A 17,699-nucleotide genomic window follows, 5' to 3' on the forward strand; every position below is an offset into this window, starting at 1 on the left:
CAAGGCATGGAAATCACGTGGACAACTAACCGGCCACCCTCCACCCCCCCAGACCACCCCGCTGAACTTCCCATCCCTCATTCCCTGCCCCCCACCCCTATACCTCATAGAACACAGAAGTATCTGTCACGGCATGGGCAACCTCGGGCCCAAAACAGAGCGCCCAAGGCCAACCATACCAATGGATCCAAACTACCCGCTCAACCACTAAGAACCCCCCTTACCAACACCCGCCTATGAAGAAGGGAAGTAGCCCCTATAAACAGGCACCCCGCACCCCACTCTGCAGCCCCATACCACCACTAATATGCAAAGCGAACAGTGTCAAGGTACCCAGTCCCAGGCCATCTGGGCAGCAGGGCATATCAACCTATCACTCACTGCCAGAATCTATGACATCAATAGGTCACCTCGCACTCCAATGTCCTTCAATGTTCCTTGCTGGATTGGTCCGAGTCCGTAGGTGCTCCATCTCGCGCCCCATTGTGAGAAGAGGAGCGCTGCCGTGACCTAGAGCTCCTGTGTCTCTTTCCCCGGACACGCTGGTCGGCCCGCTCCTGAGAGGAACTCCTGGAGGAACCCGGGTTCAGGCCCGGTTGAGCATGTGGCCGGACCCTCACTGTTTCATCCATCCACTTGAAGACCTCCTCTGGGGTGTCAAAGAAGTGGGTCCGTGATTGGAATATCACCCGAAGGCGGGCCGGATAAAGTAAAGAATATTGGAGCTTCAAGCCACGCAGCTTCACCTTGGCCACCATGAAAGAATGTTGTTGCTGCTGCACCATCTTCGTATAATCCGGAAAAATCATGATTTTCTGATTTTCGAACATAACAGAGTCTTTTGCCCTCGCCTCCCTTAAGATGGTGTCCCTGTCGTGAAAGTTCAAAATCCTAGCAATCACCGGTCTGGGTCGCTCTCCGGCCGGCGGTTTCTGCGTCAGGGCTCTATGGGCGCGCTCTATCACAAAGCACCGCGACAGCGCGTCCGGGGGTAACCAGTCCTCCAGCCACTGGGAGAGGAAGCGTTCCATATTCCCCTTCTCGCAGCCCTCGGGAAATCCCACGAAGCGGAGATTATTCCTGCGCGCCCGCCCTTCGTCATCCTCAACACGGAGCGCAAGGCCCCTCTGAATCTTCTCCATTGCGATCACTTTCTGCTTCAAGGTCCCCACATCATCTTCCACAGTCGAGAGTCTGGATTCCGCCTCCGTGATGCGGGTCACCGTGTTGCGAAGGTCTTGGTGCAGCAAGGTCACATCTGCCCCAACCGCTCCTATCTTGGCGTCAAGCATATCCCTGGATTGGGTGATCGCCGCCATAAGTGCTGCATTGTCCGGTCCTGCACCCTGGCCCCCCCCCGGCGCACCGGCACCTCCACTCGGCCGAGTTAATTTATCGATGGGCCCCTGTTTGGCGGACCCACTGCCCCCTCCGCCCCTGGTCATGTCCAAGGCTTTATGTGTCTGGCCACGTCCAGGCTCTGCAATGGGCCTTAGGGTAGTCTTCACACCGCGGGGGTCCCCGCACACCACAGCCCAGGTTCCACGTCTGCCGGCCTCTGCGGCCCTTCAACCCCTTGTCCACACACACGAGGGCCGGATGTACTCACGGATTGTGCTGCGGCACCCCTGCCACTGTCCCCAGGCACTCCCAGGACCCAGGCACCACACCAGCAGGAGCTCCCAGTTGGCCACCGGTCAGGGATCCCAGTCTGTGCACCAGCGTTGTGACCAAGACTGCAGGCAGGGCCGCCCACCTCGCCGTCCGGGTTGGCTCCGGGCTCCACCACTCGCAGCCAGGGATCGCGAAAATCGAGGCCCCAGTCTCCAGGCCGCCGCGCAGGCCGCAGTCGTCCTCTGGCGTCCACACCACCCGGGCAGCCACTCAGATAGCGGGGGCACAGCGGGACACCCACACTCCGCTCCGATGTCAATCTGAAGGCTCGGGGCAGCACCAGTAGCCGGGGCCGCGGGCCAGTACCAGAGTCGGCCGTCCGGGTTCCACCAAAATCGAGTCCCCGGCTGTGCACGCCGGGACCAGGCCTCAAATCGCCACCGCTGCTTTCTCCACCTCAGGGAGCTCAGAAACACTGCTCGTTACACCGGAGGGCACCTCTCACCGTCTGCCACCAAATCGGAACCGGTATGCTGCAGTGTAGGTCCAGGAGCCAGAATAAATGCGCAAATCAATGTCGGGCCGGTGGGAGTTCTAGCAAGCTGCGTCCACCATCTTCGCCCGCTAGGCCACACCCCGAAAATGGGCCATTTTTACTAAACTTCCAACTCGTTGATATGTAGAGCACCTTAGGGCTCCTCCTTTAGCCCTACACTCTTTAATATCGATTTTGCCCCACTGGCTAGAGTTGTGAGATTCTTTGGATTTGAGGTATTGTCCTACAGGGACAATACTCAAATCATGGTCTCCATTACTAACAGCATTAGTGAATCTGCTACAAATTTTAAAAATTGCATGCAGGCAGTCTCAGCTTGGATGGTGGAAAACTATCTTAAATTGAATGGATATAAAAGAAAGATCCTGATTGTTGGTTTCCAATAGGATACTTGGCCTAATGGATGGTGGCCTGACACTTTGGGCAACTGCCCTTCCCCTGTATCCCATGGGAAAAACCTGGGTGTTATCGTCGATACATCTTTGTCTATGAATCTACAAATTAGTAGAACTGTGTCCTCCTGCTTTGGAATAATCAGGCTGCTTAGAAAAAATTCCCAGTTTCTCTCCTTAGCATCATGAAAACAGGCAGTTATTGCCCTGGTACTGTCCAGACTCGACTACTGTAATGCCCTTTATCTGGGCATGAATAAGTGTCTGGTGCGTCGCCTTCAGTTAGTGCAGAATGCGGCAGCAAGGCTGGTGGTGGACTTACCTAAGTACCATTCAGTCTCTGCCTCCCTCCTTTCTTTGCACTGGTTGCCTTTGGATCGTAGAATTCTGTTTCAGACTCTTTGCTTGACTCATGATGCCTATCATGGTCTAGGCCCTGATGATATTAAAAAATGTTTCACCGCTATGTCCCTACCAAGCAGCTTATGTCTGCCAGCAAGATTTTGCTGGTAGTTCCCAGGTACTGGGTATTGTGATATGATCGTTTTTTCGGCTGTGCATTAGTCCTCTGTAGCTCCTTGATGCCCTTGGGCTAAGTCTGCGGTTTATACATTTAATATTCATTCAATCATTCATTCATTCAAGCATATGTGGGGATCAATAAACTAGCACACATGTAACACCTTTCCATGCTTTGTGCAGCAATGCAAGGAGGCTCAAAGGCCTGTAATGAAACAAGTGACAAAGTAGCAATCCATGGCATTAACAAGAGAAGGAGATGTTTGCCAATCATCACATCAGGAAGACAGAGATGGTTAATGTGTGCAACGTCCATGTCGAAATTAAAAATCAAATGTATGTGTAATGGAGGTGTTGGTTAGGTATTTTTCCCTGCATGGTAAGAGTAGTCCACATCTGCCCTGAGTGCCCAACTGCGTAGTAGTGTGGCTCAGAAATTCTCATATGATTCCACAGTGGAACACAGACTATGCGTGTGTGCCATGGAATAGGTCAGAGTCATGAGTTGCAGTCCAGTCTGCTTGGACCAAGTGGGCCACACAAATACCTGCCCTCATAGTAAATGTATGCAACTGCCTTAGTCAGGAGTAATACAGAGCTAAAGTGGGGGTGGCAGCATGCTTTCTAGTGGACAGTAGTAGTGAACATGACCATTCAGCCCAGGTTCACTGTGACAATTTCCATAAGAAGTATTTTTCTGGAATCAGATAACCCGTGGTCAAATAGCCTTCGCGCCACCAAAGAAGCTCTGCCGCTCGCAATTGAAAACTGGGATCCTGAGTTAATCAAGTACGCTGCTATTAAAAGCGCAATAAAAAAAACAGGTACGCCTCTGCTCGCGCACCTCGGATCTGGCTTCTTTGGATTCAAGGGGCTTTCATGAGTCTTTAAAACTCCCTCATACAGAACAGAATTCCAAACTCCACCCTACCCAAGCTGTGGGGAAACAGGCGTTAAACAGGATCTTAGCGCTCAGATTACACCCTCTCCTCCTTAAAGACCTCTACCCCTCGAGGTCATCCTGGATAAAGTATTCGGAGTGCCGGCTATGTAAATACAAATATGAGAGCTTTGCACACATCTTATTTTGCTGCCCGGCTTTGTCCTCTGAGCGTAACCTTTATCTAAAGCCAACTCTACTTAAAGAAGGGGATTAGATCGATAAAAGAGGCTGTTTATCACCTGTTTACAATGGAAACAGTTAAAGACATGGCTACGTTCAGTAAATTTATCCAGCAGACACGCCGGAAACTGAAGGACTCTCATAGCTAGACTATTGGCGCCGATTATGAACTTTCACATCATCCAGACCATCCAGACCACCCAGCCCTTATGAAAGGAGACCAGTTCAACATTAACAGTCATGCACAAATGGTCTAATGGACTTTACATTTTTAATAATGTTTCTTTTAAGTTTCTTTTAATTCAACAATAATGTTCCCTTTGTAATTCGCTGTCTTATTTTAATGGTTTTGATTAACCACAAATACATTTTTATTCATTCATTCATGTGGGACAGCTCATACACCGTTCCTTGTCATCCTCAATATCACTTGGTCCATTTAGCTGCAGAGACAGGGGCACAGTCAACTCTCCTGTAACAGCCAACATTGGTGGGCACTCAACTCCTGTGCCTCCTGGTCACCCAGTCCCTCTGCTTACAGGTACTGTTCTTCCTGAATACACCCATGGTTTCCATTGGACTCCTCAAGCTTCTTCGCCAGCAGCATCTACTTGAAGTACTCTATTGGGGTCCATGACGGTTCCCGACATCACATTGTACCTATGGACCCGGCTTCCCTGGGGCAGGTAACTTGGTCTCCAGAGTATCCACAGGTGGGGTGACTCTCAAACTGTCTATCATCCAGAGGTCGTCTTCCAAGTCCTCTGGGAAGGGTCTTTTTTCTTAAGAACTTTAACTGCTACTTCTCCATTGACTTACCTTGAGCATGCAGTTGTGTATTCATATTCATTTAGCACACTGCTTCCGTGGTGTTCCTGGGTCCTTAGCTTGGGTGGTCCCTTGGTCTCCGAGCTGTTCTAAGTCTTCTGGGTCCACTCACGACTTAGGTCACTAGTCGCATTCCACTATTTTTGTATATGGTTTGGCCTCCCACGGGAGTCTGCTGTATTTGTGGGCCACTTACCTGTTGTATTAGCACAGTATTGTTTTGTATTGTAATTATATCTCCGGGTAGGAAGTATTGCATTGAGTTAGTGAGTGTCTGTAATAAATAACTCATTTTAAAACTACACTGTGTGCTTCTTTTTCGCTTAATCTGCACTACGAGAATAGATACTGGTGAAACAAGCTGCTTTACACTCCGCCTAGACTAAGCCAGAAAGCTGCTCTCCACAGCTACCACTTATAGAGCTTTCGAAGGCTGTCTAAACCAATAAAAACCCCGTAAGGGTTGTCTATATAGGTGCAGGGTACTACACTTGAATAAATGTGCTCCATATACCAAGCCAGCCTCCTACAGTAAACATACTGGCTACACTACACTATTGTAAAACAGGCACTCAGAAATGTTCCATTATTTCTTGTACACTTGATTAGGTACTTGGCTATTTCAGTGGACTGGCCTTTCATCCTTACCTTTGGATACATTTATTTTTTTTACAATATTTTTTTCTTTTAACTTATCTTTGATAGGAACATTTTAGGTTTTTATTTCTCAGAAGTAGATTACCATACTGTTTATACCAAGCTGCCAAAGAACAGACCACGTTTCTTCTTATTAAAACTGGTTTAACTCTGGTGATCCTCCTATGTAAGTAGTATGGCATATGAGACACAATAGTTTGTCTTTTCTCTGCCATATTGGTAAGTTATGTTATGTACCCCAATATAGGCCTGGGCAGTAACCTAACCTTTCACCTACATTTTCATGCCATTCTACTACATAATGGTTTTTGGTATTGACCTTTTACCTAGTTAAGGTACTGCATAAATGTCATGTGGTTTTTCCACAAAACTAGCCAAATTATTTATGCATGAGGATTTTCAGAATCACAGCAGGATTACTATCTTCTGCATGATAACTATGTATATGGGTCATCCCTTCCGTCATCCTCGGCCGACATGACACAATAAGGTAGAACCCCTAAGGGTACCTTTCGTGTATATATACACCATATCTTTACGGGGGCAGGCAAAGGAGAAAGATTTCCATGCTGAAACACTGACTCGAGAACCTGAGGTTCCTGCAAGCAGACAATCCAGCTCTCAGTGGTCTGACATCCCTCACGGGTGTCCTTCTCGAGCGAGACCGAGACTGGGTCCCACAGTCTCTCTCTTCAGGTAATGGGAATGCCCTCATCCTAGGGGTATTTATATAACTGCCTGTATTTATTGTTTTAGCACTATGGTAGGACTCTACCTTCCATGTACTGTATTGGTGCTTATAAACAATTTGATCTGTTTCTGTTTTATGGTTGTTTTAGCACATCTATTTTACACTAGAATGACGCTGGTTCAATAAATGCTTATTGAAAATGTACCCACTGTTTATTCTGTGTGTCTCAAAATGAGCACGAGTGACTACGTGAAAAGTACTGTATTGTTTTCACAATCCCTGATGGGACAGAATTGTCTTGTTTGATATTTGCCAAGATCTATGCTCTCCTTGAAAAGAGGAGTTTACAGCGGCAATGTGAGGTAGTTTATATACATGTAAACATACCCGATGGGGGGTCTGGAATCAGTCTGGACACCTATCCCACAGTCTATGCAGCAGGAAACACACAGTCCCCAGTGCTGCGGTTCGAAGAATCTGGAGTCTTTGATGTTCCTGAGACTTCACAGGGGGAAGCTCTACTTCAAGCCCTTGGAGAGTCTCACCAATTTGGTTGCAGAAAGTCCAGTCCAGGCCTTTCACTGCCCAAGACAGAAGCAGCCACTGCAGGTCAGTCCAGCAAAGCACCAAGCAAGGCCGTCGTTCCTTTTGCAGCTTCTCCGGCGCTTCTTTTACTCTTCTAAAAGTGGTATTTTCAAACACAGAATGTAAAAATCACCTTCTTTAGATTCTGAGTTCTGGCATACTAAATTCTATTTTCTTACTGAATTCCTGGGCCTAGTTATGTTTTATAAGATGTTAATGAACAAACCTCCATTCTATCCTATGGGGAATTGGTTGCCTTGCAATAGTGAAAAACGAAATTGGCTGTAATTCACTATTAGGACATGTCACACACACCAGGGCATGTCCTACCTTTCACATACATTGCACCCTGCCCACAATGGTACCTTGGGCCTACCTGAGGGATGTTTGACATGTAAGAAAAGGGAATTTTAGAGTTCGGCCAGTGTGTGCACTGGCCAAGTCGACATGGCAGTTACAAACTGCGCACAGACTGCAATGGCAGGTCTGAGTTACCGTTTATAGGGCTAATCATGGGTGTGGCACAACCAGTGCTGCAGGTCCCCGGGTAGCATGTAATTCACCGGCCCTGGCACCCGCAGTGCAATAAACTAGGGGTTAACAGGTAAATCAAATATCCAATCATGGAAACACCAATCTATAACACAATTTACACAGAGAGCATATGCACTTTAGCACCGAATAGCAGTGGTAAAGTTCCCAGAGTCCTAAAGCCAACACACACAGGTCAGGGAAAAATAGGAGGAAAAAGCAAAAAGTTTGGGGATAACTCTGCAAAAAGGGCCATTTCCAACAGTAGTACTGCCGCTACTGTTTGTACTTCTTTGCACAACTTACGCTACTTTATGGTGCGAGAGCCTGTACAATTCTTTAGTATATCAAGGCTAAAATAGTTGTAACACATAAACACATTTTACTTTGAGGATATTGATAGTCAGTACTCAGGAGTTTAATAGTTAGTGGTTAACAGATATTGCCACTTAGCTGTATATCTCCAATATAACCATTTATGCTTATGTCTTTCATTTCACAACCTCTGAAGCAGAAGCAGGATTTTTAATATCGGTATTCAAACATAGTGAAAGTATTTAATGAACCTTACATTTTTAACAAGCTCTTATCGCTAAATTTGGAAATTCATACGAGTGAGGCTAAAGTTTTTATTTATTGTTTGAAAGTCTGCTTTTTCGAAACCATTGATTTGTACCTACTCAATTTGAAAAGAATGCAAAAACGTTATTGTTCAACTCCCCTCATAAAATTAGGTACACTTAAGCCTTGACTATGAAAAATCATGTTGGCATTCTATGTACACGATAAAGTCTGGTGGTCCACAGTGGATGGTGTAGGAGTTATTTGTCCAGATTCATTTTGTAGGATTTATTTCATTGCAGATTGAACATTTTATGATCCAGACAAGAAAGCTAAAAAGCTAGCTGGGTGTTGTAAATTGAAATAAATTGGCTGCCCTGTTCCGTTCAATGCAGCACAAAGGAAACTCTTAAAATAAAATAAAAATAGGTGCCTCGACAAGGAAGGAACATTTTACAATTTCCAATTAATTTCTCCTGTTTACTCGTTGGCTTTTCAAACAGCCTTATACGTGTCTTAAAAGTAGAACAATGTCTTTGCATAGGTTGGCCTTTGAATCTTTTTTATTTTCTAGTAATATCGTCTACATCACGAGACACATCTGTCACATGAATATTTGGAATACATGTGATATTACCCCAGTGAAGGGCAGGAGTTGTTCAGCGGAGCTTGCAGTATAGGTTAGCAGAGCCAATTGAATAAGTTACCTTTGCAGTCAGTATGCATCAAACAAATGAAATATCATGCTGGCTTAACTAGTGAATCTCATCGCATAAATATCTGTTAAGGTGCAAGAATATATAACTGGAGCCAGGTGGATGCACCAACAAAGAATCATGTTTTATACTGCTTACATGTAATTGGCAAGTATGTTGTGACTCATAGCTGTGCATTATTAGGACAGATGTGATTCTGTGTTTTCTGCTGATGCAATTTTGAATTTTGCTAAGTAACTTGTTAACTTTAAGTAAATAAATACCTTTTCCATTCCCTCTTTTCCTACCTGGAAACATAATAAAAATTAGTTTGCTCAGATACTGACCAATGTTAGAAATTAGAATGTTAATCATGGTAGATGGGTGTCTAGCAAAAGGAATACGCTCAAAAACCTGTTGAGATAGAGCACAGTTTCAATAATTGCAACTAGGGCTCAACCTCCTGGTAGATACGGCACAAAGCAGACAGGCTTATCTTAGGAAAATGTGAAAAATACTTGGCTGCAATAAAACAGTAAAAAAGTCAAAACACAATAAAAAGCCCACGACCAGTTATTGAAAATGGGGAAGTATTTAGTGAACAAAATGACAGCAAAATGAGAAAATCCAAATAAGGGGAACTGGATATATGAATTTTTAAAGATTTAGGGCAAAGAAAGCACCAAGAAAAAGTAACCAACAATAATTAGTGGTTTAGGGCATTTAGGACCTAGGTTCAACTGCGGGCCAACCATGATGGAGCCCGGTGTAGGTACACCAAGTGGGTCATCCCAGTCAAAGTAGAGCTGAAAACGTGCAGCTGGGCAAGCCTGAAGCGAAGTCTGCTTGAAATCAGACATTTTTGGTCCTGCCGATACTCCGAAGTCAAACATTTTGTAAGTGCCAATTTGTTTGAGTTTCTGAGCAGCTCCTTTTGATCACTTTTAAGTTTTCCGAAACTACAGGAACAGCACCTTTTGATCACTTTTAAGTTTTCCGAAACCACAGGAAAATCACCTAGGGGCTAGCTGAGGTCAACAGAAGAGCCCAGTTCAGGGCCAGTTGTACATACACAGGAAAAGAGCATTTTGCAGCTTGTTGTGTACCTGTAGCCACACAGGAGGTCAGTCAACTGACCCTTGTAGTCTACTTCTTAGAACTAGGAGCAAGTTATGATCTTGAGGTCTCCAAACAGATTACAGATAGTAAGTTCAGGCAGTCTTCTTCTGTTCCTCTACAGGTCCAAAGAGTGGTCTGCTGCAATGTGGGGGATGTCACTTTTGTAGGAATCACTAGCCTGTGCGTAGAGATGACTCCTGGATACTCCATAATGAATGAGGCACAAGTTTACAAGAGCAAACCTCGCATATATTGCAGCTTATTATATTTGTTTTACCTCAAAGTACCCCACAACGAAGTGCAATCCAAGATGGAACAACCTTTCTGTACCTTGGATATGGCTTGCTTGCCAACTAAGAGTGTGTTTAGGGAAATGAGCACCCCCCTTCTCCTTAGTTACACCAAACTGGTTCTATTTCCAGCTCTCCCTCCCACTGGGTTGGACTTGCCAAACTAGTTACAGTGAGTCCTGGAAACAAAAAGCTTCTCTTCCCAAGTTTCCCGTTACACTTACCTATGAATGGGTAGCACTCACTCTAATCCATTTTCAAAGTAATTAAGTTCCCAAACTCTCGCGCGATGTCCCTTTTGAGATGATATATGTCACGCACATCACACTTAGGTCTTCTTGCCAAAAGGCCTAAGCCATTGTTTCTCCTCTGAGAGGAGTTTTCTCATCTCACTAAGGGAGAGAACTGTCATGCCTGCTGCTGGCGGCTAATGCTACTTAGCCAGTAGTTTTTCAGGCTGAGAGCATCTACATTTTTTTAAAGTCACTTTTTCTAAATATTTGTTAAAACTCCAACTTTCCCACTAATTTGGATTTTTAATACACTTTAAAAATAGAGTTTGAATTAAACTGGTCACTTATCTAAATCAAAGTTAGCAATTGTATGATTTTATTCTGAACTTTAGTTTTTTCTCTAAGGATAGCCGCAACCTTTCACAGAAAAACTAGCTTTTAGAGGCTAGTCATTGTGGGTATGTGTCAGCACTAAATTCATTAATGGCACACGTAAAAATTGTAGGCACCCTAGCTTGTACAATGTCTACTTAGGGGTGACTGAATTGCTGTTTAAAAGTAGGGTTGTTTCCTGTCACAAAAGGTTATTTTGACATTTCATTGCAGGTTTACAAGCTACAAGAGTAAGTCTACACAGTTAGGGCCTGACACTATCAATCAATCATGGTTTTTAGAATGTACTTCTCAACCGTGAGGTTCTCAATGTGCTGAGGAGGGGGAGTGGGCAACTCAGTTGGGGTCACTCGAAAAGCCAGGTTTTGAGGTCCTTTCTGTAGTGGTGCAGTGTAGGGCTTCGTTGGAAGTGGAGGGGGAGTTTGTTTGAGGTCTTGGGTGCGAGGTGAGAGAAAGACCTTCCCCCTGCTCTGGTCTTGAAGACATGGGGGACGGAGCCTAAGGTGATGTCGGCTAAGCGGAGGTTTCTTTTGGTGGCATGGAAGGAGATTCGGTCATTTAGGTATTGGGGTCCGGTGTCGCGGAGAGCTTTGTTTTGCAAGTGTGAGCAGTTTGAATGTTATTCTTCTTTCTACAGAGAGATAGTGGAGGCCTCAGAGGTTGGGTGATGTGGTCAGGTCGTGGGATGCCGAGTATGAGTCTGGCTGTGGCATTCTGGAGTTTGAAGAGGAGTTTTTTGTTGATTCAGGCATAGAGAGTTTTTTTGTAGTCCAGTCTACTGGTGATGAGTGCATGGGTGATGGTTTTCCTGTAGTAAGGGGGATGTACTTGAACGTCTTGCGAAGTATACGGAGGGTTTTGAAGCATGAGGATACAACGTTGATCCGGTGATTCATGGCGAGTGAATAGTCAAGTATAATGCTGAGGTTGCGTGCGTGGTCCATTGGGGTAGGTGGGGTTCAGAGGGCAGGGGGCCACCAGGTGTTGTCCTGTGTCCAAGGGGTGGAGCTGAGGATGAGGACTTCATTTGTCTCCACGTTGAGCTGCAGGCAGCAGTTTCTCATCCAGTTTGCAACGGCTTTCATCCCTTCTTGCAAATTGTGCCTGGTGATGTCGGGGTTCCTTGGTGAGGGAGAGAATGAGCTGGGTGTCATCGTGTAGGAGACGATGTTAAGTCAGTGGTCTTTGATGATGGTTGCGAGGGAGGCCATGTAGATGCTGAAGAGTGTTGGGCTGAGGGAGGATCCTTGGGGTACTTCGCATCTGATCTCTGTCTGTTCTGAGAGGAAGGGCAGGAGTCTTATTCTCTGTGTTCTGCCTGAGAGGAAACATCATATCCAGTCTAAGGCTATTTATCGGATGCCAGCGTTGTGGAGCCAGGTGGCTAGTGTGGTGGGAAAGGGTGTCAAAAGCTGCTGATAGATCCAGGAGGATTAGGGCTGCCATGAGGCCTTGGTCTAGGAGGGTGCGGATGTCTTCGGTGATGGCGATGAAGGCAGTCTCGGTGCTGTGGTTGCTGCGGAATTCAGATTGGGAGGTGTCCAGGATGCTTTTGGTTTCTATGATGTGTGCTATCTGGGTTTTGACGGCCTTTTTGATGTCTTTGGCAGCAAAAGGTAGCAGAGAGATGGGTCTGAAGTTCTTGAACTCCATCAGGTCCGCAGAGGGCTTCTTTAGGAAGGGGGTGATGTTGGCATCTTTTCAGTTGTCAGGGAATGTGGCGGTCTCGGGGGAGCATTTGATAATTCGGACTAGCTCGGGTGTGATGGCACTGGAAGCCCTGTGGAAGACATGCGGCAGGCAGGGGTAGGTAGTAGGGGTGGGTGGAATTTGCGGAATCGTGTTATGCAAATCTCTGCGAAATGATAAAAAATCTCTGCGAACACGCAGAAATTCCGCGAACACATGGAATTGCTTGTTCGCGATGCATTTTTACTATTCACAATCGGTGTTTGAGTGCTTGGGGGGAAATATCTTGCGAACACGCATTTTGAGAACGCCAACAAGCCAAAAATTTCGCGAAGTCGCGGAACACAGAACGGAACGGAACGGAATTTACCGCCCAGGCCTAGTAATTAGGTGCTCCAAAGTAAATTCTCTTCATAGTCTTTAAGGTGTCTTCTGTGGTGAGAGGGCTCCAGGTGAGAAGGGTCTATTGGATGATGTCTTTAGGGTTGGGGGTTGGGACTGTGTCGTGGTCTTGGTCATTGAAGTTGTCTTAGAGCGTCTTGATCCTGAGGTGAAAGAAGGAGCTAAGTTTGTTCTTTGGAGGGAGGGACGTCTGAAATTTAGCTGTTGGGTTTGGCCAATTCCTGTATGATGGCGAAGAGTTCCTTGGAGTGGTTGGAGTTGGAGAGGATTCTGCCTTGAATGAAGTCTTCCTTTGTTGATTTGGTATGCTGGCATGGCTGCTTTGTAGGCAGTCTGTGCTTCTGGGGTTTTGTTGTTTCTCCATTTCTTCCTCCCATTGTTGGCATGCATACTAGGATTTGCGGATATCTGTGGTGAACCAGTTGGCCTTCTTGTTGTGTTGTATGGTGAAGTTCTAAAGGGGGACAAGGGTTTTGGCGCAGTTGGTGATCCATTGGTGGAGGTTGCTTGCTGCTGTGTTTTGCCATCCATCGTAGTAGGGGGAGGAGTGCAGTGAGGTGAGGTGTTCTTCTGAGATTTTATTCTAGCTTCTGCATGGGGCGGGGCGTGCCCTTTTGTGCAGTGGATAACTTGAAGGAGAAATGGATGCAGTGGTGGTCTGTCCAGAGCAGTTCCGTGGTGTGGCTAAAATTAAGGTTGTTTCCCCCGGAGAAGGTGAGGTTGAGAGTGTGTCCTGCTGTTTGCATGGGGTGGAGACCAGTTGCTTCAGTCCAAGGGTAGTGGTGTTGGGATCGTTATGGTTGTCCAGGTGGAAGTTCAGGTCTCCGAGTAGTATGTAGTCCGTAGAAGTGAGGGCTTGGGGCGCAATGTGGTCCGTGATGGAGTTGGTAAAGGAAGTGCGGTGTCTGGGAGGTCTAAAGGCGAGTGTTCCGCATAGCGTTTTTCTGGTGTTGGGCTGGATTTGCAAGTGGATGAGTTCCATGGGGGGGGCGAGACATCCTCCGAGTTGGTGGTAGTGAGTTAGAGGGAGCTCTTGTGGATGATAGTGAGGCCTCCCCCTCTGCGGATGAGGCAGTCTTTCCTCAGGATCTTGTGTCCGTCTGGGATGTCAGTTGCGATGTTGAGTGTGGAGTTTGTGTTGCTGCAGGTCTCTGTGAGGAAGGCAAAGTCAGGCTCGGGGGTGGTGAGGAAGTCCCTGATTTCTACTGTGCGTATGTGCAGGGAGCAAACATTGAGGAGGAGTAAGTTCAGTGGTCTGTGTGCCCTGGCGTCTGGAGGGTTGGCTTCTGAGGTCGGAGGTCGGTATAGTTGTGGTGGCAGTGTCGGCAGGAGATCGGGTCATGAATGTTGCTCGGTGTTGAGAGCTGGTGTTGAATGCATGGAGAGTGCTGGGGTCATACCAGCAGGGGTCTGAGGACCAGGGTCTCTAGTCCTGGTCATAATCAGGACTTTGGCACACCAGCTGTGCGTGACCACTCAGCTGCCACCATTAAATAGGAACAAAAGGGGGTGGTGATGGACGGAGCATCTGAATCAATCAAACACTCACACCCAGTCAAAATATCTGAGGTTTAATCCATCACCGTTTTTTAGCCCACTCTGCCACCCCAGTTAAGACATGGCTATATGCAAATCAGTCTGACCCTGTGCCTCATGGGAACAGTCGAGCCCGAACTGCCAAGCCATGTCTTCCCTGGACCGAAAACAAGCTTCCGAGGACCGGTTTCTGGCATTCCAGCCATCTTCAGCCCGGCTTGCTTGAATCCAGTGGCAAAGTGAGCAAGGGACTCACGTCTGAGCATACCCTGCCACACTTATGGTGGCCAAAAGCGGTACAAAAGGGGGTGGTGATGGAAGGAGCATCTGAATCAATCAAACACTCACACCCAGTCAAAAGATCTGGGTTTAATCCATCACCGTTCTTTAGCCCACTCTGCCACCCCAGTTCAGACATGGCTATATGCAAATCAGTTTGACCCTGTGCCTCATGGGAACAGTCCAGCCCGAACTGCCAAGCCATGTCTTCCCTGGACCGGAAACAAGCTTCTGAGGACCGGTTTCTGGCATTCCAGTCGTCTTCAGCCCGGCTTGCTTGAATCCAGTGGCAAAGTGAGCAAGGGACTCACGTCACAGACTGGAGCCTGGAAAGCAGTACCCCAGTGTGCAGAGCTGAAAAAACACCAATATCAGTCATCCCAAAAGGGTGGTGACCACAGAAAAAGAGGCAAAATGTTTAGTGTAAACAAAGCTTGTTATGTTTCTCACTGTATGTATTATATAACCACTACAGCCGTTGGCAAAATGTTCCACCATTGCTACAGTCAAAGTGTAGAAGAACCATTATATAATCTTAGATGTACACCTACTCATTGTGCTTTTAACCGATGCATGGAGCACTACATAGTAATAATTGGTTGGTTGGTTGGTTGATAGGCTTTATTTCGATATAAAAATATCATAAAAGCTTGTACAACAAGTATTAGACTCAGCATTAAAAACCATAATTTCATAAATGTACAATGGGAATAAGGGGAAGAATTTTTTTTTAAAACAAGTTAAGACAACAAATTTAATCGACAAGGAAAGCCTTCTTGCACGAATCAACCATGACCATTTAAAAAATTTTGATACAGCACAAACAATCAAAGTAGATGTATCCGACATTAAAATACGTAGCGCCACTTTATGCAGGCGGGTACCTAAAAGTCTGCATAGAGGTTTGAGCCAATGCCTCCTAGGTGTACAATAGTCCGGACATTCGAAAAGAATGTGGGCTACCGACTCTACTCGAGTAGGACAACTTGTACAAAAGGGGGAAGGCTGAGAACAACATTTCCAGCGGGCAACTAGTTCGCCCACTGGTAGGGTCCCCACTCTGAATTTAAAATACAAGGCTCGATCGAAAGGGATAGAAATCATATCTAGATAGCCACCACATCCTTGAACCTTATGAAGGCTACAGTGGAACTCCAATGATGTGGATCTGAATTTAGTCTAAGAGAGACCCAATTCCAATACAATTTCTTAATCGTGGCTTTGGGTGGGGCAGTTCTCTGGGCCCATGCATCACCCAGCCCTAATTCCTCTAGTAACCATTTTACATCCCTCAGCCATTTATTCTTCGATCAGCCTTCCATGGCCATAACCTCTGATAGTCCTCCTGCATAAGAGGATAGTTCGGGCACCCGCCACAGCCACGCCCACAAGAGCAAGGGACGGAGTAGCACTTGGTCCTTGTTTGATCTACAGCCTTGGTTCAGTAGCACAGGACTGTAGGAGTACTCAACGGGAGTGCCATGAGGTATTTCAAAAATGTACTCTCCGATTTTGCTAATGGATCCACCCCTTCCCACAGGGATCCTATCAGTTTTTTCTCCCTTCGTGCCCCATCGCACCTGCGCGAAATTGCCAGCGTGCAGTCTCACAAGGAGGGATAGAATGTAATGGGGCAACCCTAATTCCAACAGAACCCTCCATAGCTCCTCCCTTGGTACCAGGTCAAAGGCAGTCTTAAGATCTATAAAGGCTAAATAGAGACTACCTTTGGCCAGCACCACCACCTTCCAGTGCAAGAGAGCCAGTCTGAAGGCCTGTTCAATAGTCCCTGTTCCAGAACGAAATCTCGCTTGGAAATCCGACAGAATGTTATTATCGTCCGCCCACTGGAGCACCCTTCCCAGAATCACCTTCCCGGCCACTTTGTGGGTTGAGTCGATCAGACTTATTCACCTGTAGTTGGCTGGGGTGTCCCAACACCCCTTTTTGAATATCGGGACAAACTCAGCGCCCTTCCAGGAGTCGGGCACAGGCGCACCAGTATTAATAGCATTGAGCAATGATGAAACCAACTTCCCCCACTCCTTCGGGTTAGCCCTTAGTAAGTCGTCCGGAATCCAGTCAGGCCCTGCAGCCTTTAGAGGCACCAGTGATTCAATAACGACTTCCACCTCTCTAGCGGTAAAGGGATCACCATCAATATCCCCTGAGCACTCAGACAAAGCAAAGGTGGTATGGGGAGCCTCTTCAATAGGGGTATAAAGGGACGAGAAGTGGTTGAACCAATTCTGGGCAGGGATAGTGCACGTCAACATGGTATTAACTGGCCTATCCGTGGATCTTATAAGATTCCAAAAGCTTCTGGCATCCTTGCCCGCACTAGCTTCCATTAGATCCGCCCAAAACCTGTCCTCCCATTCTTTCTTTGCTATGATTGTGGTCTGGGAGTACTCTTTCCTAGCTTGTCTAATTAGGGCCTGGGATTTGCTTCTAATAGCATCTATCAAGGCGTGTTTCTTCTCCCTACATTTTTTAGTGTACCACCCCTCTGGCTTAGGTAAATTCTTAGGCTTGCCAGTCTTACTTGGAAGAATGAAGAAGTCACTCAGAGCCTTAGTTGTGTCGCAGAAAAGCACTGAGACATCCACAGACAAAGGAGTCAATGAGTCCAATTTAGATAGAGCTGTTACTAGGAGTGCCCCAATAGCTAACACTTTTTCTTCGTCGAGGATAAGCTTACTCCATTTCAACCATCTACCGCAATTGGAAGGATATACTTCCTGAGGGCTGGGTGCTAGGTGAGACAAGTGCACCCCCGACTTCCCTGTCCACAGGGGACGGAGGGCAAGAGAAAGAAGGTTGTGGTCACTCTCAACTGAAGGGATTACCTCCATGTCCTGCAAGTAACTCCAGAGTTTCATGTCTAGGATAATATAATTTATCCTAGACGTATGGTCCACCCTATTATATGTATGGGCTCCTGAAGGATCTGACAACGTTCTCCCGTTAACCGCACTAAGACCAAATTCCATATTTAGGGAGTTA

This window comes from Lissotriton vulgaris, chromosome 3_2 (assembly GCF_964263255.1).
Source record: "Lissotriton vulgaris chromosome 3_2, aLisVul1.2, whole genome shotgun sequence".
NCBI lineage: Eukaryota > Metazoa > Chordata > Amphibia > Caudata > Salamandridae > Lissotriton > Lissotriton vulgaris.